The sequence below is a fragment of the Geotrypetes seraphini genome, chromosome 2 (genome assembly GCF_902459505.1).
Source record: "Geotrypetes seraphini chromosome 2, aGeoSer1.1, whole genome shotgun sequence".
In the NCBI taxonomy this organism is placed as follows: domain Eukaryota; kingdom Metazoa; phylum Chordata; class Amphibia; order Gymnophiona; family Dermophiidae; genus Geotrypetes; species Geotrypetes seraphini.
The window spans coordinates 328,212,937-328,235,158 of NC_047085.1; the positions used below are offsets into that span (position 1 = coordinate 328,212,937).

The 22,222-nt window shown below is 40.6% G+C and overlaps 1 protein-coding gene across 2 annotated transcripts in view; it reads left to right on the forward strand.

Annotated features, from left to right (window-relative positions):
- Positions 1-22,222, forward strand: part of THRB (thyroid hormone receptor beta) — a 236,230-nt gene that overhangs the window by 35,586 nt on the left and 178,422 nt on the right. The window lies entirely within an intron of this gene.

The following is a 22,222-nucleotide window of genomic DNA, read 5'->3' on the forward strand; positions in this document are numbered from 1 at the left end:
TGCTGATTGCACAAGGAAAAGGTATGCAAGCTTTCTAAATGGACCTCCTTGGTGTAAGTTATGGGTACTAAGAGATAAGATTGCTTGTCTTTTGTTGTAGGTGTCAGAAGCAGAGTAATAACAGGATGAGGCAGGTTGATAGCTGTTTTATTTTCAAACTTTTAGCAACACGCAGCCCTTTCCATTACTTTCTATGTAATATTATTGGAAGAGATGATAGTGTTTTGGAAACATTGTTAAAGGTCAGGAGGATTTTGTGATGTGCTAAATCTTTTATAAACAAAAGCAATATTTTTCAATATGCAGCACAGGTTTCACAGATTGTAAAACACCTCTAAGTTGTCCCATCCTTAATTAGCACTTTATGGGATTTTTTTTTTTTCCATTTTGGTGTTTACATATTGGCACATCAAGCACATTACAGTACAGTAGCATGTTGATATTTGGAGGTTCACAAAGAAGAAGTTGAGGAGGAGGCTATTTTGCATAGTATAGTCTGGGCTAACAACAGCCTACTGTGTAGATCTGCAGGAAATATAGTGTGTCATATCTGGCCTATTAAGGCTAATTCAGAGGCTCTGCATCTAAGTTTGTAATAATAGAGAAGTCATATATCGATTATTATTATTTATCAAGGCCCGGAATTTAAAACTAACCAAATTCTATTGTGCCTTGAACATGTGATCATAAGCGGTATGACTAGCTTATTAGTGGCTTTTGATATGAATGTCCTCTATTTAGACTGGGGAATAAAAAGGTCACTCTGTTCTATTTCTACTTCCTACTCTTTTACAATATATTGTTCTGATTTCCCTTTCATTTTAACTGTTCCCTTTCATTTTCATTTTAACTGTTCTGGGTTACTGAATCATAATGGATCAGTTAGGCCTGCTTTGAAGTTTGCTTCTTGGCAAACAGCTGCAGGTCAGACTGTGGAGGAATGATCAAGCAAGTGATATGTGGCCAGGATATAATATTCCAATTAAGAGAAAGGGAAGTGTATTTTATAACAACACAAGCAACAACCCCATCTGTGCTCCTGCCTCCTAAAACAGCGTTCCCTCTTGGTGAGCTTTAATATTTATTTATTTATTAAAATTTATGGACCGCAAGTCTAAAGTTCTAGGCAGTTTACAAAACATTCAGAAAATAATTACATCAATTTTAGACAGTAACATAATACTAGAATCATCCACATACAAACAGCACTTGAGTCCAGAGTCATTTTAAGCTTATCAATTTCATTGTAAAAACAATAGTCTGCAGCTCTGTCTTAAATTAATTAAAATTTAAGAATCTCCATAACTCAGTCAGTATCACATTTCACAGTTGAGGGCCTACAACCAGTGATGTAATAAGGTGGGGTAAGGGGGCGGTCTGACCCGGGTGCCATGTTGGTGGGGGCATTGGCACCCCTCCTCCTCTCTGCCCGCCTCTCAGATCATCTTTTTGTGCTCACCAGTCCTAGTCGACTGGGAAGACCAGCTTCAAAGGCTTCTATTTCCAGATGGATTTGCAGGACTATTTCATCTATGTACATTAGATGTGATAAACAGCCATCAATATCTTTGAGGGCGTATTCCACTAGGAGTGTGGTTTCTTCATAGGCAGAGTCCTAAGGAGATTTGTAGGGCAGCTACATGGTTCACCCTCCATACTTCCACTAAGTTTTACAGAGTGGATGTGACAGCACAAAGGGATGCCGCATTTGAGTCCTCAGTACTCACAGCAGGCTCATCTGCCCTACCCTAGACTTAGGGGTCTGATTTGGTATGTCCCATTGGTCAAGACTGATGTACCCTTTGCACCAAAGGAAAGATAAGATTCTTACCTCGATAATCTTCTTTCTTGTAGATGGGTACATCAGTCTTGACAGCCCACCCTGTTAGATATCGATTTTGTCTGTTTACTGTTTCAGACATGTATGGGTTGGGATCTTCTCCTGTCAGACATCTGAAGAGTAAAGAGACCTTTCTAGTATTAAGAGGCAAGTGAGAGTATTAAAGCTCCATATGTGTTAGTGCGGGTTGCACTCAGGTAGGCGGCTTGTTTGTTCCACCTTGTTTCCATACCTTTTTTTATTGATATTGTTGTCTAACAATAATTGTTGCAGAGCAGAACAGAAGTGCCTTGTTGGGGAAGTTCCCCATACCCCTCCTTTTTATTTTTCCTCTTATAGTGGATTACAACTGCTTTGAGACAAACTGAGGAACTATAGCACATCTCACTCAGAAAGGAGGCGGAACTGAAAAAGGTAGATGACGTCTTCGACAAAACTCGCAGTTAGAGAGGAAAATGACCCACTGGTCAAGACTGATGTACCCTTCTACCAGAAAGAAGATTATTGAGATAAGAACCTAATCTTTCCACATTCTAAATATCCATTCTAAGTTAAATAAAGTAGAGGACACTTGAACATCGAAAGACACATTCTCTTGGAAAAACTCTCAAAGATATGCATTAAAGTCAACCCTTATTGATTTTGTCCTGTTATAAAATTACCCTCAACAAGTTCAATTATTCAGCTCTATGTTCTTTTGCAAATTAACAAATTCACTCAGTTCCAACACTGTAACAATAAATTGTTATTAAAAATTGCAGATCTCAAGATAGTAAACACCCAGCAGCAGCAATATAGGTAAACAACGAGTAGAAGAACTAAGCATACAGAGATTACTGACAAACAAGTGTTGAAACACAATAGTTAATTTTTTTTTTACTAATGATAATTATGGGGTCCTTTTACTAAGACGCACTAACCAATATAGCGCGCGCTATATGCTAAGGTGCCCATAGAATATAATGGGCACCTTAGCATTTAGCGTGCATTAAATCGGTTAGCGCCTTAGTAAAAGAGCCCCTATGTATTTTATTGGTGTAGAGAATGATTAAAATTTCTAGAAATTGCAGTGAAAATAAGGACAAACCAAAACAATTGTTAAAACAGAGAATCCTACATAGTTTTTCAGTATCAAAGTGCCTTCATGTGGTGTAGTATTCACAATATCTTTATTTATATACTGTCTATATAGTATATATATATATGTATATATATACATATATATCTAATATAATAAAACGCTAGGCCGTGCATGCGCACTCCCATCTGCGTGCGCCGGTTTTCTGTGAGCTGTAGGGCACCGCAGATGGGAGTGCGCATGCGCACTGAGGTGGATGTCGGCCGCGGTGGCTGTCGGCGGCCCGAGGTGGATGTCGGCCGCGGCGGCTGCTGGCCGCCCGAAGCTCTCTCTCTCTCTTCCTCCCCCCCCCCCCGAGGCGGATGTCGACCACGGTGGCCCAAGTCGGATGTCAGCCGCAGCGGCCCGAGTCGGATGTCGGCCGCGGCGGCTGTTGGCAGCTGCAGGCTGCGGCAGCCAAACCCGGAAAGCATTTTAACATAAGTAGGGCATGGAGTTCAGGAGGAAGGTATGGGGGGGAGGAAAATACTGCACAGGGAAGTGGGGTGGGAGGGAAATGCTGCAACACACGGAAATGGAAGGGCAGAATAGGGGTTGATGGACAGGGAAAGAGGTGCTGATGAACAGGGAGGGGGGCAGAAAAATGAAGACAGGCCTACTGCTGGACAGGGGGAGCAGGAAGGAGGTGATGATGGACAGGGGGAGGTAAAACAAAGGGAGAAGGGCTTCTGGATAAGGTGAGCAGTGATGGGGTGGTGGAGGACACAGGGGAAGTAAAAGGAAGGGAGAATGGACAGGGGGAGCAGGCAAGGGGTGGTAGTGGACAGACAAGAAAAAAAAAAAAAAAGACAGACAGACAGAAATACAGAAAGCGGCTAAGGAGAGAGAAAAAAAAATAAAGACAGACACACACACACACACATATATTCTAGCACCCGTTAATATAACGGGCTATAAGACTAGTATATATATATAAACGAACAAAACAGCAATATAAATAGTGCCTTCAACTGATGTATTATTCATGCCTTAGATATTGATAGAAATATAGATATATAAACAAACAAAACAGTACTATAGATATTATAAGAATTTAAAAAACAGTATAAGTAAATTTTATATGGCTTATTGCACAAAGTGTTGATTGTGTTCAAAGCAGAAACGATGTTGCTAAAGTCTCTCAACACCTATTGATACACTGAAAAATAGGCACACAAAACAATGAATGGAACATCAATAAAAACATGACTAAATAATGAAAAAATTGTATGATGTATTTTCAAAACAAATCACCTACTGGAAAAATTGACAGGGAACTGCACAAGTAGAGGAAACAAAAACAGCAGGAGGCACCAAAGACATCTAAACAAAAATAATAGTATTGTTTTGGAAGTATGTTGGACACTTTCTAAGGTATGGATGAGCATTTTTTTCCCTCCATAACTGCTCTGTTGAACAATGTGCTGTCCATCTGCTCTACAAAATATTTTGTGTTAGCAGAAGATTTCAAATTTTTTTTTCATACTTGATCTTTGTTTTCCGTTGTCTTTTCAAATCTGCTAATGAAGGGTATTAATATGGGGGGCATTAAATAACACTTGCAACTATGACCTTGAGATATAAATAGCCCCTTTTCATCCAAGGCTGCAGCACCTAATAGTGACTTTGAAGTTGTATTGGTTATATATTGCCTTCCTCTATTAATAAGGGGGACCCAAATTTAAACAATAAAGTTCAATCACTATATAAAAGAAGTCAAAATATTCATGTATAGCATAAAATCACATTGTGATGAGAAAGTGCTTCTGTGCTTCTAAATGAGGGAGTGCATGGGGGTGTTATGGGTACTGGGATGGCTCAATGAATAAGAGTGGCAATGGGAGCTGACTGAGTGAGTCAAGGTGGAGTGATGAATGAATAAGAGGATGGGATTCATGAGTGGCATAGAAGCTGAAGGGGGGGGGGTCTTTAAAGTTAGTGCATGTTATATGCCACAGGAGCCATTTTATTCCTAAAGGCCCTGCTGCAGATAAAATGAGCTAATCTTTAGTAAAATACCTTCTGAGTGAGGGAATTGATTTGAGATTATGAGAAATGGGTTGATTCAGTTAGTGAATGGATAGAAGGTTTCAGTGATTGGGGGCTGAGCAAGTAGGTCAATGGGCAGAGATTATGAGAAGGGATTCATGGTGCAGGGAAAGCTGCATAATCGTTGCAGGGAAGTTCGAGTGAGTTTAGGACGGGGGGAATGATATGAAAATGCTGTAAACTAAACTAAACTAAACCTTAGGTTTGTATACCGCGCCATCTCCACAAGCGTAGAGCTCGGCACGGTTTTCAGGGTTAGATTGAAAAGGAGCTACAATGAAGGGTTATAGGAAAGGAGCTAGGAAGATAAAGAGGGACAGGGTACCAAAGAGTGGGAGGTGTTAGATTTTTGAAAAGAGCCAAGTTTTCAGGTGTTTGCGGAAGGATTGAAGGGAGCTTGAAATTCTGAACGGGGGTGTGAGGTTGTTCCAGAGTTCTGTGGTTCTAAAGGGGAGGGATGTTCCTAGTTTTCCTATGCGGGATATACCTTTTGCAGAGGGGAATGATAGTTTCAGTTTTTGGGAGGATCTAGTGGAATTAGGGTTAGAGGAGTTCCAGAAGAGTGGGATAACGGGAGGGAGGATGCCATGTAGGATCTTGAAAGCTAAACAGGCACATTTAAAGAGGACTCTGGAGTGAACTGGGAGCCAGTGAAGTTTGGACAAGAGTGGGGAGACGTGGTTGAACTTGCCTTTAGCGAAAATAAGCTTGGCCGCGGCGTTCTGGATTAGCTGAAGTCTATGGAGTTTTTTTTTAGTTAGGCTTAAATAGATGGAGTTGCAATAATCCAGTCTAGAGAGGATGGTGGATTGAACAAGGACGATGAAGTGAGAATGATGAAAGTACGATCTCACTTTCCTCAGCATATGAAGACTAAAGAAGCATTTTTTTTACCAAGAAGTTGAGGTGGTCATTGAAGGAAAGAGAGGAGTCTATGATGATGCCAAGGACTTTGCTTGAAAACTAGCTGAAGAGTGGAGCCGGAAGATAATGGGATGGAGGTGGGTAAATGACCTAATATTGGGCCGAGCCAAAGTAGTTTTGTTTTGGACTCGTTCAATTTCATTTGTACAGAATGTGCCCCCAGGATTGAAGGTTCATTATACATGCGGATATGTTCTCAGCAAGGTTAGTGAGGTTCGAGTCGGTCTCAAGAAGGATGAGGATATCGTCAGCATAGGTGTAGAGAGTTTCCAGAGGGGATAGATGAAGGAGTTTCAAAGAGGACATGTAAATATTGAAAAGGATAGGAGAGAGGGGTGAGCCTTGTGGGACTCCACATATCGGCTTCCAGGGAGGGGATGAAGTACCGTTTATGTTAACGGTGTAGGAGCGTAAGCGTAGGAATTTTGAGAACAAGTCTAGGACTGTGGAACTTATGCCTATTTCAGAGAGTTGGAAGATTAGGATATCATGATGGACGACGTAGAAAGCTGCAGAGAGGTCGAATTGTAAGAAGTACAGCGAATTTGTTGCGAGAATGAAGTTGTTGTACCTTAGAGATTAGTGAGGCTAATAGGGATTCGGTGCTGAAGTTGGGTCTGAAGCCAAATTGGTGGGGTAGGAGAATAGAGTTTGAGTGTGGGAAGAGTGTGGAAACTGAGTTCTCTAGTTCCTTCTTCCTGGTCCCTTCCTCCTCTTCCTTTACTTCATTTCCCTACTGACACCTCCCTTTGGTTGGTCTGAAGGAGTGGGGCAGAGGTGGGGCTAGGGCAGGATGTGTTAAAATTCTTGGGGATTTGTCCTTAGCCCGTAATGATCTGACATCATGCAGAATGAAAGGGCGACAAAAGAGTTGCAGATTAATATTGTTTATTAAATCTAGACGTTATATACCAAAGAATAAAGTGGCAACAAAATAAAACTTTTGAAGGAGAAAAATCCATCTTCTGCTGCCCATGCTTTTCTCCACCCTATACAAATAACTGGAATGAGGGCAGCGGTGCAGACTGTAGGCCACTTTGATGGGGGAAGAGTGCAAAAAGTTGTATTCTTTTACCCCCATTCAGCCACAGTTCTCTCCTCAGTCCTCTAACACACATGTTCTCCCACATATAGGACCCTTTTTACAAAGCTATGGTAGCGATTCCCACTCAGCAAATGAAATGCATCCCATTCAGTTCCTGTGGGCCACATTGCATTTGACACACCAGGAATTGCTACAGTGTCTTTGTTAAAGGGGATCCTAGTATTACATCCAAACATATATTCAGCATCTATAATCCCCCAGCCCTTCTCTCAACAATGGATTCAGAACAGAGCTAAAACATTCTCCCATAAAATTTACCATGCCCCCTGCTCAAAAAAAAAAAATCAGTTTTCTTTCAATAACTGTAACATATATCCTCTCAATATCAAGCATATTGTGAAGAGATACAAAACTCTACAAAAAAGTTATTGAGACCTAGAGCAGATCTACCATTACATTACATTAGTGATTTTTATTCTGCCATTACTTTGCGGTTCAAGGCGGATTACAGAAGAGGATTTCTGGACATGTCCAGAGGTGTTACAGAGTAGAGCGGGTTGCTTCAGAGGATTGAAATGTTTCATACGGTGTTAGTTAGTCTTCATGGATTTCTTGAATAGAGTTTTTATTTCTTTTCTGAAAGTTTTGTAGTCTGGGGTCACAATTAGTAGATTGGAGAGTTGGTGGTCTAGTTTTGCTGCCTGGGTGGCTAGAAGGCCATCGTACAGTTTTTTCCATTTGATGTCTCTGATTGGAGGTTATGTGAATGGTGTCTGGGTTATCCTGTGTCTGGTTGTGGTAGTTTGGATTAGGCAGTTCTTCAAGTAGGTTGGCCTGCCACCATTTATGGATTTAAATAATAAACAGTAGAATTTAAATAGTATTCTTGCTTGAATTGGGAGCCAGTGTGAGTTGAGGTATGCCTCTGTGATGTGGTCATGTTTTCTTAGTGAACAGATTAGTCTCAGGGCTGTGTTTTATATTGTTTGTAGTTGTTTTATCATTGTTACGGGGCAGGGGAGATAGAGGATGTTGCAGTAGTCAAGTAAACCTAGGAGTAGGGACTGGACCATGAGCTGGAATTGTTTTTTGTCAAAGAATTTTTGAACTTGCCTTAGGTTTCTTATGACCGCAAATGATTTCTGTATTGTTTTGTTGATTTGTGGTTGCATGGTGCAGCATCTGTCTATTCTAATTCCCAGAAGTTTTAGAGTGGTTGAATAGGGTATGTGATTGAGTTTATTACTAGGTTTGTTATGGTTGGAATTTTATTTTTTTCGAGAAGTATGAATTTTGTTTTGTCTGGGTTCAGTTTTAGTTTGTGGTCTTTCATCCATGTTGCCACTGTTTGTAGAGTTTTGTGTAGTGTGTCTGTCATGGTGGGCATTGGCTGATCAAAAAGCAGAAGAATGGTATTGTCTGCTTAGCTATAGGAGGTGCCTAGGCAGGTGCCGAGGGATGCAATGTAGAGATTGAAGAGTGTTGGGGATAATGGCGATTCTTGGGGTATGCCACAGGGGTTGGACCATGGTTCTGATTTTTCTTTGTTTGTCTTTACTCTGTAGGTCCTGGATTGTAGGAATCCTTGAAACCATGTGTGTACTTTGCCTGTGATTCCTATTGTATCTAGTATTTGTAGCAGGATGTCGTGGTCTACCAGGTCAAATGCTGCGGTGAGATCTAGTTGAATAATCAGCATTTTTTTTGCCTGTGCTAAGGTGCAGTCCAGCTGTGCCCAGAAGGGAGCCTAGTAATGTCTCAGTGCTGAAGTTGGTTCTGAATCTAGACTGTGTAGGGTAGAGCAAATTGTGGTTTTCTAGGTAGTTAGTGAGGAGTTTAGCTACGAGGCCTTCCATTAGCTTGACATATAGTGGAATTGAGGCTACGAGTCTGTAGTTGGATGGTTGATCTGTTGCTCCTTTTGGGTCTTTTAAGATCGGGGTGACAATGATTTTGGAGAGGTCTTGTGGGAAAAGGCCCTCTGTGAGCATGGTTTGTATCTATTGCATGAGGAGAGTGCAGAATTTTAGGCTGGAGGTTTTTAATAGGTATGGAGGGCATTGGTTGAGGTTGCAAGCTACATGGCTGTATTTTTTATAGTTTGTTAAGGTCGAACCATTGTATTGTGGAGAAATGGGACCGGGTTCTATCTGCTGCAGCTGATTCTTTTTCTGTGGAGGGCATTATGATCTCTTCTAGGTGGGTTGGGGTTCCTGCAAAGTTTGTCCTGGCAGTTGTAATTTTGTTTTTAAAGTATTCAGCTAAAAGGGTGGCTGAAGGGGGAGGGTTGTCGTTTTTGGCTAGGTAGGGTTTGGTGTCTGTGAGTTCTTTTAGTAATTGGAATAGTTTTTTGTGTCTTGGGCTTCTATGCCTATTTGGTTTGTGTAGTATGTCTTTATTTTTTCTTTTAGTTTTAGTTTGTATTGTTGGTTTAGTTTTTTTCCATAAGAATAGCCTTACTGGGTCGGACCAATGGTCCATCAAGTCCAGTATCCCGTTCTCACTGTGGCCAATCCAGGTCACTAATACCTGGTCAAAACCCAAGGAGTAGTAATATTCTATGCTACCAATCCAGGGCAAACAGTGGCTTTCCCCATATTATGGAAAGGAGAGGAGAGAGATCCCAGACTGGGAAGGGGGGAAAGGCAGGAGAGAGATGTTGGACCACTGGGGGGGAGGAGCGAAGGAGAGACCATGGAAATAGGGAGGGAAGGAGAGAGAGATAGGAAGGGAAGACATGGAAAAGTAGATTTTGAAAAGAAAGCAGAAAAATGGAAATATTGAATGTTAAGTTAATGCCAAAGATCGAGGTAAGGCAGAAAGTGAAGACGGAGAGAAAAACAGTCAATGGATAAGAAGTCCATGGAAACAGTTAAAATCACAGAAAAATAAAGTCACCAGACAACAAAGGTAGGGAAAATGATTTTATTTTCAATATAGTGTTTGAAATGTGTCAGTTTTGAGAATTTATATCTGCTGTGTATATTGTGTGCATATGAAAAATGAATGGAAAAAATTACATTACAATTAGTAAAGGGGGTGGAATCTGGGGGAAGAGCTTGAGTGGGTCAAGGGTGGAGTTTTGGGAGGTCTGTGGTTGGGGGTACTCAGTTCATATTTGTTAGACTTCCCTGCTGGCACGCCCTATTGGCATTTCAGGGGCTGTCTGGAGGGCCTCTGCGCATGCGGGGATGTCAGTGTGATGATGTCATGCATGCGCGTGATGTCATCACGGTGACACCCGCGCACATCTGGGTGCCTCGAGCTTTGACCACTACCTTTAGTGTGCCCTGGCTAGAAAAAGTTTGAGAAACACTGCTCTAACTACTTGTTTCCCATCTCTCTTCTTCTCAAGCCCCCTCTCCTTTCCCCATCCAATGTCTTTCTAGCTCCCCACATCCAACATCTGCTCTGCCTCTCTATTTCCCTCATGTCCAGCATTTCCTCTTTGTCTCCCTAGTCTCTCTTCCAGTTTCAAGTATCTCCTTTGCTAGGGGCAGCAGCAAATGAGGTTCTCTTCTCACCTTCTCACCTTCTCACCCCCACTGGACCACCAGGGACTTATTGTAGGCCTGGGGTGTCCCTATTATGGTAGCCATTTTGTGAAGGCAGCCACAAGGGTCAGGAGCGAGTAGGCTTCGCTCTTTCCCCCATCACCCTAATGAACCATCATGAATATCAAATAGGCCCAGTGGTCCATCTGGACTGGAGGGGATGTTCATGGAGGAGGAGGAATGCAACCACGAGCTGGAGGGAGGAGAAGATAAGGAGAGAGGGCTGCATTAGGGGGGCAAGGGGGTTGCAGAGGCTAAAAAAATTTGAAAAAAAGTTATGCTGGTCCTGGCCAATATTTGGTGGTGGATCCACACAGCTAACCTGGCCTATGTAGGACAGCTTTTGAACTGTCCTAACTTGGTGTTATTGAGGTCTCAGCACTGAATATTGCCGACACCCATATATCTGCCAGCTCCTCCTCAATGCTGTCCCTTTGAACTGCCATTTTTTTAAATGACGGTCAGAGCCAATATAAAATGGTACTTTCCAGGTAAGTACCACTGAATATCAGAAGTTGGTTGGCCCCAGGCAATTTAAGTGGTGTCTCTCTTCCCCTCTTAACTCGCTCTGAATATCAACTGGATATATGCTTCAAATATTTATAATCATAAATTCTATGTATAGATCAAGGGATTTTAAAAGAGGAAAGAAAATTCCTTGACATAGCGAGACTGCTGGCCAAAAAAGTAGTGTTACAGTTCTGGATGTCCCCTGAGGAACCTCCATTCCAGGGATAGGATTTTAGAATGCATGACATAGCTGAGTTTGAATTATAGACTTATAAATTCAAAATTAAAAAGAGTAGAAAATTTTCAAGAGCCTTTGGAGAATGTTCAAGAGTCATAACCCCAAAGCTTAATCATGAGAACATAGAACATTAAAGCATAAAATATGAGTTACCATTCTGGGACAGACCGAAGGTCCATCAAGCAGGATCCTGTTTCCAACAATGGCCAATCCAAGTCACAAGTATCTGGTAAGATCCCAAAAGAATAAAATATTTAATGCTGCTTATCAAATAAGCAGTGGATTTTTCCCATCTTAATCATTGTATATGAGACCCCCCATTCCCTTACCCCTCTCAGCTGTGATGACATTGTGTGAGTTGGGGGGCATATAGCAGGAACTAGCCTACAGGAAGTGTGAGTATCTACCTGAGGTGTGTGAGTGGTGTATGTATATGTGGATGACTGTGGGGATTATAGAAATGGGGGATGTTCTTTTTTGGAACTGGACTGCTTGTTTGATTGAATTTGGAGTTTATATAAAAGGGGAGAAAAAGGCATCATGGGGCTTTACCATATCTATTCCTTTTCTTCTTTTAATTGAGCTGAGAATAAATATCTTTGGAATCTATGGAATTTTTCTATATGTTGTTCTCTATACTCATCGATGCTGTTTGTAACAAAAATGATATACGAAAAAGAATTGTTTTATTTCTGCTAGAACAAAGTAGATGAATGTGGTATCAAATAAGGGGAATAAATAACTATAACGAGGCAAGATGTTATTTCACTTTTTCCTCTGACATTTGCAAGGGGCATTAATTTGTAATTCTGCTTTGCTGCTAGCATACTGAAACTGCAAAGCCAAATCAGTGTTTACAATCTGGTCTTAATAGGACTGAATATCAGTTACCGAGCCTGTCTTCATATTTACCACAGTACATTTAAACTGTGACCTTTACAACGCTAGAGTGATAACAGTAGTAACTGTTATCATGTATGCCTGGAAAGGGTTGATGTTTTCTGTGAAAATGGCATTTGCACTTATTCATAATATTAATGAAAACATGGCATTTGATTTTTTTTTTTTTTCAGCTCTTCAGGGAAAAATTTTGCAGAATTAAAACCCTGTTTACCCTAGTTTGCATAGGTTTGTCAGTAAACTCTCAGCAGGTCAGTTCTGGTTCAGAATTCTGAGTAAGACAGATTTCTGAGATCAAGTTGCCAGTTCAAAATTCAAGAGTATGGTCTTACAGTGAAAGTCTGTACATGTATGTAGCCAGTCCTCAATGTGGTGGGACTGAAGGTGACCCCAAATGTGGGTACACAAGTTGTTTTTGATGTCTATGGCTATAAAATTGGTCCTGCTGGAGCCCCCCATCCCGAAATGCAGCCCACCCGGACCCCCCCAAGCGCACCCCCACCCGGTCCCCTCCCCCTTACCTTACCGAGATGGCCTGCTGGAGGCATCCTTCCCGCCTCAAGCCGGCTGGCCCGCCTTCACTAGAATGAATTTTACCCTGATGCAGCAGATTTATAAAAAGAAGGATATCTGCGAAACGCTGGCCACGTCGGTTTTGATTTTAGCAGCACAGAATTCTGGTTCCGATTGAAACAACATCGCATGAAGAGCGCAGCTTTCTGAATGCAAAGTTGCAAGATAAGTCACGCTTGTTATATCGTTGCTTTAAAAGTGATTCATTGTGTAACGGTGTAAACTGCTGATAACAACAAGCTGTAATGGCCCCTTTTGACTATGAAAAAAAATGAAAAAGTTATTTTAGTAGAATATTGAAACAAAGTAAATAATAAATAATTGGAAAAAAAGAATAACAAATATAAATAAATGGGTGGGGGTGGTTGGGGGTTGCCAATTACTGCAAAAAGGAACAAATTGTGCTGAATATCCTAACTGTGCAGAGAGCTCCAGAATCTGAGGCTTTCCCCCCCCCCCCTAATCACAGACAAATCAGTTCAAAAAGATGTATTAACCTAGGTACCCTCCACATATTTTAGAACATTAGAACACAGATTGCTGGGCAGTTAGTATGGTGGCTTTAGTACTGAAATGGGATCAGGAGAAAAAAAAATTCGGACTAAATTATCCATCTTCATACCTCACTGTGTAACTACTGCCTAAGTACAGTAAAATTTTCTAGTATTTTACACTAGTAATTTCCATCACAATTGTCCAGTAGTTGAGGGGCCTAGTTACCAAGTTTCATTAGCTGTTAAATAAAAGGTATTACCACTAATGCTGCAGTAATTTATGTATTAATAAATAACAGTGGAAAATGTGCGTGGTCTGTACCTTTAATAGTTAAGTGGAGGTAGTTACTGCATGTATCAGGACAGGTATGTGGTGCAACTAACACCACCTGAATTGCTGTAACTGACTGCATTGAGTTATCTGCAATGCAGTCAGTACGTTATACATTTTTTTTTTTTTTTCCATTGCAAATGCAAGCAGTATCTCACTTCCGGCTCCACACAATTGTTTCCCACGTACTCACCTTTATAGGACCCCCAGGGACCCCTGAAGAAGACTTTTTGTCGAAACGCGGACCGTGTTGGGTCCTGTATCCCTAGCGGACTAGGTCCTTTAAGGCTCTTATGTGGATGATTTATTTTTATGTGGATGGAATTATTTTATGTGGATGATTTTAGTGTACCTTTGGAATTTTGATACTTTCAAATAAAGTCCATTTAGGAACATCGTCACTCCACAGAGTTTTTTGGTTTTCTCTAAATGAGAAACTCCAGGGAACACCCCCAGCGATTAACACAGAGATTTTTATCCAGTTTCTCTGCATTTATTTTGGCAATTATTGTACAGTAACTGCAAAATCCTAGCACACCTTGGAAATAGGGCCCTAAGGGGTCATTTTACTAAAAAGTAGTTTAATGCATTTTAACGCAGGACTGCCCTGCATTTAGGGTTTTTAAAAACAATTTTGGGGGTATTTTTTGCAGATCTGATGCTATTTGTTCCAGTATTGTGCAGGACTTATAAAAAAAATTAATACAGGAACACTTAAGGGCAAATTCTATAAGCGCCCAAAAGTTAGGCATCTAATTAGGCACCGTTCAGCGTAATTCAAGTAAAATTGGGTGCTGTTTAGTGAATCGCGCTGAGCGGCACCTATTTTGAAGGCGCCCAAGAAATAGGCCAGCTCTAGGCACAACTAAAACTTAGGCACCCATGCGAGCGCTTAAGCACGCTTAAGAGCAGCGATTCTGTAAGAAGGCGCCTGACATGTAGCCACGCCCGCGCCTATTTTTATGAAGGCGGCCAATGTTTGGACTATTTCCATGATGTGGTGTAGCTCATAGCCAATCTTGTTATTACAGTATTTCTTTTAAATAACATAATATGTAATACTGCCGAAGGCATCAGCATCACAGTTGTGCATGATGGTAATTCACGAAAAGTAGAGTAATGTGGCTTTGCCAGACCACAATTAAAAATAACCAAGATAGTACAATTTGGCGCTGTCTGAAAAATGTTTCCACGTTGATATATGTTGAAATGTGCCTAGTTGCGTTTGTTGATCTCAAGTAGCAGATGACAGTTACTGAGTGAATAAAATTGCATGTCTGCATGGGGTTCCTCCAATTGAAAGCAGCAGATTCTGAAGCATGGAATTGCCCGTAGAGAAGTCACTTGACTGTGAATATTTTTTATATTCTATAGAGTCGTGTTGTTAAAAGTTAATGGAAATTCATTATTAACATTTGGATCACAAGAAACTAAATTCTCTTTTTTTCATATAATTAGCTATAAACAGATGGCATAATCATTTTGGCAGGTCTAATTATCATGATTTTTTTTTGTTTTACATGTGTCATATTTTGTTTCTGATGAATGTTCATTTGAGTGTTTTCTTCCTGCTTCAGTTAAAACAATGAAAAGGGCATTACACAGATATTTTTTTATATATATAGTCCATTCCATTTAGACCTTCCCAGATTCATGATTATGAAATCACCTTCATGAACATAAGTGGTGTTTGAAGAGATATTTGATTACCGGTAAGCTCTACAAACATGTCAGTGGTTCTGATGGGTAACTCACTGGCACTGAGTTTATCCCAACAGTAACAAACAGGACAAGGGAGCATTCTCTAAAACTTAGGGAAAATAGATGTCACCATCTGCAGCTGAATTTTTTTTTTTTCCCTCTGGGTAGTGAAATTGTGTGACATTTTGCCAGTGGAAACAAGTAATGTCTGCAAAACTTAAAGTAGTTTGAAAGGCATCTGGACGAGTGATTTTGAGGAAAACAAGATATTGGTGGGTGTGGCAGAAAGTAGACTGTGTATTATAATAAGAGCTTGGGGCACAGCTCTGGGAAGAATGCAGGTCTGGAGCTCCAAACTCTTAAGCTCAGCTAGGTGGAAGGAGTCTGAGGCTAAATCAAGATAGGAGGAGCAACTCAGCAGACTAACTCATAAAGAAGAAGAGGAAATTATAGGTAATGGATCTTGGAGCAGAGCTGCTAAGAGATTTAGAAGAAGGACACTGAGTAAGAAAGCTTGCTGCATTTTTAAAAACTCGGGACCTGTTGAAGCTAAGGACATGGCCTACTTTGTGAGTACAGTGAAGCTCTGAACTGATCTTACCTAAGGCTCTGTTTAGTTATTTGTGAGTAAACCTGTCAGCTGTGCAATGTGCCTGAAGTTAAACCACCAAGCAGCTATTAAGGCCCAAATGTACCAATCTTTCTTCCTATTGCCACAAAATGGGAAAAAGTTTGGTCCATGTGACATCTAAGAGGTCAGTTTTTAAAAACTTGCTTCATCTGCCTCCAATTGGCTGGATTTGCGATTGAATATTTCCCTAAAGCTAGCTAGACAAAATATCTAGTATGATTTGGTACAGCCATTTATACAAATAGGGTTGTGTGGTCAAATTTAGCCAGACAGTGCTGAAAGTATGGTATGTGATGACCAACAAAAAACAACCCCCTCCCCCCCCCACACCTTCCCTCTTGCTTTGAAGTACTTCTGCTCCTACCACATGTTTGACTAGCTAAATCTGTGTGTCTCGTAAGGGGACAGTTTTCAGACTCTCGGCATTGTGACAATGTCTGTGGGTTCTTTTGACCTATGGATTTTGCATCAGTTTTTCAAAGGGATAATTTGCACTCTACTTTCAGTTTGCAATTTGCTGCAGCTATAAGGGACTTTCAGACATTTTGTACTACCATCCGGGGGGCTGGAGGGAGGGATGTTATGTTCTTATGTGTGGGGCCAGTAGTGGGGAAATAAATTATCATTAGATGCCTTAAAAAATGAAATAAAAAGAGCATACCTTGATGTGAAACAGGTCAGCTTGGACTAAGTATAGATATAGAATAGTGACTCATGAAAACTAGATAAAGTGGAAGACAGCAATAAACAAAATGTCACAGTAATATTGTAAAAATAGAAGAAATACCTACATCCAAGCCAGGCTTATATGGTTCACATAAAGGCTCGTTTAATTTAGTTTTAGTAATGTAATATTTTATTATTTTTTTTTTAATACAACATATACTGTATTAATGTTTCTTAGGTATTTAAAAAAATTGACATATATATTTACATATATCCTTCATACTATTTAAGATATTTATATATTTGCCTTTTATGTTGTTGCATTTATATTTTCATAAGGTCTGAAAATGACTCCTGACGCAGCCTTGTTTGCCGAAACACGGCCGTGTCGAGTCCAAGAACTCTACTTGCATGTGTTCTACTCATATGCTCAACTGAAACTGTGAGTCTATTCTGTATAGTGCATTTGGACTGTTTTTACAGCATTGGAATAACAGTGTTTGTTCACTGGAATCTCCTGATTTTGCCCTCACTTCTTGTTTTTGTTGTTGCTTATACACACATGTGAGGTACACATCTCCTTTGTTTTTCTTCTAGTTAGGGTTAATGGTAGGATAGGAATATTTGGCATGTACACCAGCTTTTGCATGATGGTAAGTTTAAGCCATTTGAGGCACTTAGTAGGAAGTATAATTTACAGTATTATATAAGCATTACTCGAATCAGTGGCTGCAATTAAGGCACTGTTTACAGAGTTTAAAAGTAAATGTTTGGTCACTGAGCCCAACCTCTGAGTTAAATCGATTCACCTAAAAAGGCATCTATTGTATATATGAGAGCAAAGCTCAAATGCAGATGCTCGTAAGAGGGTTTGAGAATACGATTTGGAGGGGGCCTTTCTCAGATACAATGTAATATACAGAAATAAAACAAAACATAGAAAAGAAAATATGATACCTATTTTATTGGACTAACAAAATACATTTTTATATTAGCTTGTGAAGGCAATACCTTATTCTTCAAATCAGAAATGAGCAAATGCTGACAAATATCAGAATAGGAAACCTCTATAGCTCCAGCTTCTACACTTCACATATAAAAAAAAAAATTGTCATATTTCTAAGCAATAATTTTGATTGAAATCTCAGCTTATTGGTAATATGGGACAATGTAATGTGTTTGTATAACTCCGGGTAATTGAGAGGTTATATTGTTTGTTTTCTTGGTTAATAAGGAGGTTAAATTGTATTTCAAAAGTTGAGATTGAAAAGCGCTGGAACTAAGGGCTCCTTTTATCAAGCCGCGCTGGCGGGGTTAACGCGCACGACGTTTCATCACGCGCTTAACCCCTGCGCTGGCCATAAACTACCGCCTGCTCAAGAGGAGGCGGTAGCGGCTAGCGCGGCCGGCGGTTTAACACGCGCTGCTGCGGCTGGCGGTTTAACGCGCGCTAGTGCGGCTTGATAAAAGAAGCCCTAAGTTTTTATCCAATCCGACCTATTTTAATAACTGAAAAATCAGGTGACCCTCCCAGATCATAAGAACATAAGAATAGCCTTACTGGGTCAGACCAATAGTCCATCCAGCCCAGTATTATTTATTTTAAAAATTTCTATCCCGCTTATAAACTAAGCGGGTAACAATCTAAGTACAGTGGTGCCTCGCATAACGAACGCCTCGCACAGCGAACGCTGCGCACAACGAACTTCATGTCTTGCTTCCTACAACGAACTTCGTTTCACACAACGAAGTCGCCCGAGCTGCATCCTTCCGCGCAGGCACTGCGCTTAACTGCCCTCTCTCCGCCTGGCTCCCTGTGCAGTGGCGGACCGTCGGCTCGCAGGGGCCCGGCGCCTACTGCTGATGCGTTGGGGGGGGGGCGGAGCTACTCTCGCCGCTTCCCCGATGCTAGGAAAAAAAAAAAAATGAACAGTTAAGTCCCAGTTTTTGCCGCTGAGACTCTGCCCTCTCTCACTGTAAAATTAGACTCTACTTAGTCTGTCTTTAAATTTAAAAAATGTGTGTTGTTTTAAAAAACAATTATGTTTTTAGATGTATCTAAATAAAAATAATAACAAAAAATGTATCTTTTTTTATGTCATCTTAGCATATTTTATGCTACAGAACGAATTATTTTTTTTAACATGTATTGTTATGGGAAAACGCGTTTCACATAACGAACTTTTCGCATAACAAACTTGCTCCTGGAACCAATTAAGTTCGTTGTGTGAGGCACCACTGTAACAAGTACCTGGCAAAAACCTAAATAGTAGCAGCATTCCATGCTATGAATCCATGTCTGTCTCAATAGCAGACTATGGACTTTTCCTCCAGGAACTTGTCCAAACCTTTTTTAAAACCAGCTACATTAACCTCTCTTACCACATCCTCTGATAACAAAAACAAAACAGCATTTCAGTTTACATTTATTATATGTAGATACTTTCTCTGTCCCTAGTGGGCTCACAGTGGACCAGTAGGTCAGAGGGAAGGGAAGTAATCCACATTTGTGTGACCCCCCCCCATCTACTGATGATGTCACCCCATATGGGTTTCCAGTCCACAGTGTGGAAACCTCTGGATTAATCCCTGTAAAAGGTAAAAGGCTGCATTTCAGAGGCTGGAGAAAGAAGGTATAGCAGATGCAGTGGTTATAAAGCTGGTTTTCAGGATGGGACAAGCAATTGGTAAGAGACCACAGTCCTTAACAATAGCTTACTCCTACCACATCAGACTGCACTTCAAGCGTTTGCCCCAAACAAGAAATGTACAGTGAAAACCAGAAGTCAACCAGCAATACAGGAGGAAAGAACAGTTATTATACTATGTAACACGGTTGTTTTTTTTTTCCTGGGCAGTAAGTGTAATTTCCTAATTGTTTACTATAAAACTTTGCTTTTGTGGCCAGGATAGTCAAATTTGCATTTAACCTGTTTAAACGTGGAAACGCCAAATTTTCATCTTCTCATTCTTATAAAGTCATAAAAGGCAACATATGAATCACAATTAACATGTATTTATATTGAAGTTATACAAAGGTGACCAGAGAAGATTTAGAAGTGATTAGTTTTTTTGAGATTTGCGATTATATTGTAAGGCACTTTCACAAATCAGCGCCTAAATGTAGCCTCCCGTCATGTTCTCATTTATTGTCCTTGATAGCGGTGTTTGAAGTCCAGTATATCCTGGTGGAAGCACTCCCCTTAATTCTCTGAGTATGCATTCATTTTCTCCTTGAATGTCTCAAGATGAGCATCAAGGACATGGACTTTAAGAGACATCCTACAGCCCATTTTACTGTAATTCTTTACCAGATTCTCAACCAACCATACATAGGGCTCTTTTTACGAAGCTGCATTAGGGTATTAACGCGCGGAATAGCACGCGCTACATTGCCGCGTGCGCTAGACGCTAACACCAGCATTGAGCTGGTGTTAGTTTGAGCAGCGTAGCGTGTGGTAATATCCTGCATGTGCTAGAAATGCTAGCGCACCTTAGTAAAAGGAGCCCATAGTTTTTGACCCTGTGATATTCTAAGCCACTTTCTCCTTCCTACTTAGCTTCTTGGGAAATTCCTTGCACTCCAGAATCTTCTTTATCTATGGGCCAATGAAGACACCAGCTTTGACCTTTGCCTCGGACAGATTAGGGAAGATGTCTTGAAGGTACTTTAAGGCTGCTGACTCCTTATCTATAGCTCTGACAAATTGTTTCATTAGGCTCAATTTGATGTGCAGTGGTTCACCAGTGGTTTCCATTTGACGTTGTTTCTCGCCACAGAGAACTTGGTCCACTATGGCCAGTCCCACCTTTGGTAGTGCACCTTTGTGTCCCTGCTGTCCCAAAGACAGAGATAGCAGGGAAACTTGGTATAACCGTCTTGGAGATCCATTAGGAATGCCAACATTTTGAAGTATCTGATGATCTCCCAGCCATATTCATTATACTTCAAGGCATCTTTAGGGTGCACTGAGCGAGCCAGTGGAAGAGATGGGTACTTGTTCCTGTTATGGAGCAGCACGACTTTGATGCTCCTGGATGAGCTGTCAATGAAGAGACACCACTCTTTCAGGTTACAGGCAATTTCAATTGCCTCAAACAGACTGGTCACATTATGGCAGAAGCAGAGCCCATCTTAATGGATGAAGAAGGTGGGAAAAGCTTGATGACACTTCCTGTTGTCTGTGGCTTGCATACTTTCATCCAACAAGCTCCATTGTTTGAGCCTAGACATCAAAAGTTCAGCATTAGACTTGGTGAAACCAAGATTTCTGATCAAGTCATTGAGGTCTTTCTGGTTTGGATCGTAAATTGGATCTACAATGTCTTTTTCACTCTATGACTTGTTGTTGTTTTCTGAAGACAGCTGCTCTCTCTTTGGGGGAGTGGGTATGGGGAGTTCAGTGTAACATGGCACCGGGGTAATGGATGAATAAATGTCTGGATATGTGATTGCAGATGCATGCTTGCCAGTTCAACGTTTGAAAGAGTCTACCATGCAGAAGTAGCAGTTGTTTGAGTGATCAGTGGGTTCCCACCAAATTCTTGGGATAGCAAATTTCATGGCTCTGTTTTCCCCTCTGTACCATCCTGCAGAAGAACACAATGAAATTGTGGAAATGAAAACAAATTTATTTTACTTGTGATTAACATGTACGATATTTTCGCAACATATTTCATATATGATATATTTTCAAATAGCATTGAAAATTTAAATATTTTTAAAAATTAAACCTTCTAAGAAATGTTAGAGCAGAAAATTCTGCCATCCTAGCGAGAAACAAAATTTTCTTACCTTACAGAGTTTTTTGGGCATAGACACCCAAGGTTTGGTTAGGCACCCAAGGTTTATCTTATCCCCAACTGGCATGTCAACACATGGCATACTTTTCCCCTCTTGCCTTGATAAATTGGCCACACACATAGGAAAATGCACCTGCCGGATGTTTGTAGCCTCCAAATGCCATCTAAAACAATGCATATATGCTACCACTTAGGCAGTTGGAACTGAACTGAGCTGGTGGACTTAAAATCTCTATAGTTACATTACAAAGCTTTTTATATTCCGCCAAAGCCCTTATGAATTCCAGGCAGAGTACAATAAAGCAGATTACCGGAAACAGACCCGGTTAAACAGGCAATATTGAAAAAATCATAAAAAACAATCAGTTCAAAAATTTCTTGAATAAAACTGTTTTTAAAAGCTTTCTAAAAACTAAATAATTAGGTCTCCTTTTACTAAGCTGTGTTAGGGCATTAACGCGCGGAATAGCGTGCGCTGACTTGCCTTGCGCGCTAACCTTAATGCCAGCATTGAGCTGGCATTAGTTCTAGCTGCGTAGCCTGCGGCAATATCCTGCGTGCGCTACAAACGCTAGCGCACCTTAGTAAAAGGAGCCCTTAGTTTCTGATCAGACAGTGAGAGTAAGTTTATTCTGTACTATTTATATTGATGGAAAGTTCTGGAAAATTCTTGAAGTTACTGTAAGGGGCCTTTTTACTAAGGCCTGTGGCCAAAATTAGCGCAGCAGGTGCCTACCACCTGCAAAAAAGGTCATTTTCAAAATATCAATGTCCTGATCACAAAAACAAGGTTTGTGGCATAGGCAATTATGAAAAAAACACATTACCCAGGAACAAATAAAACGT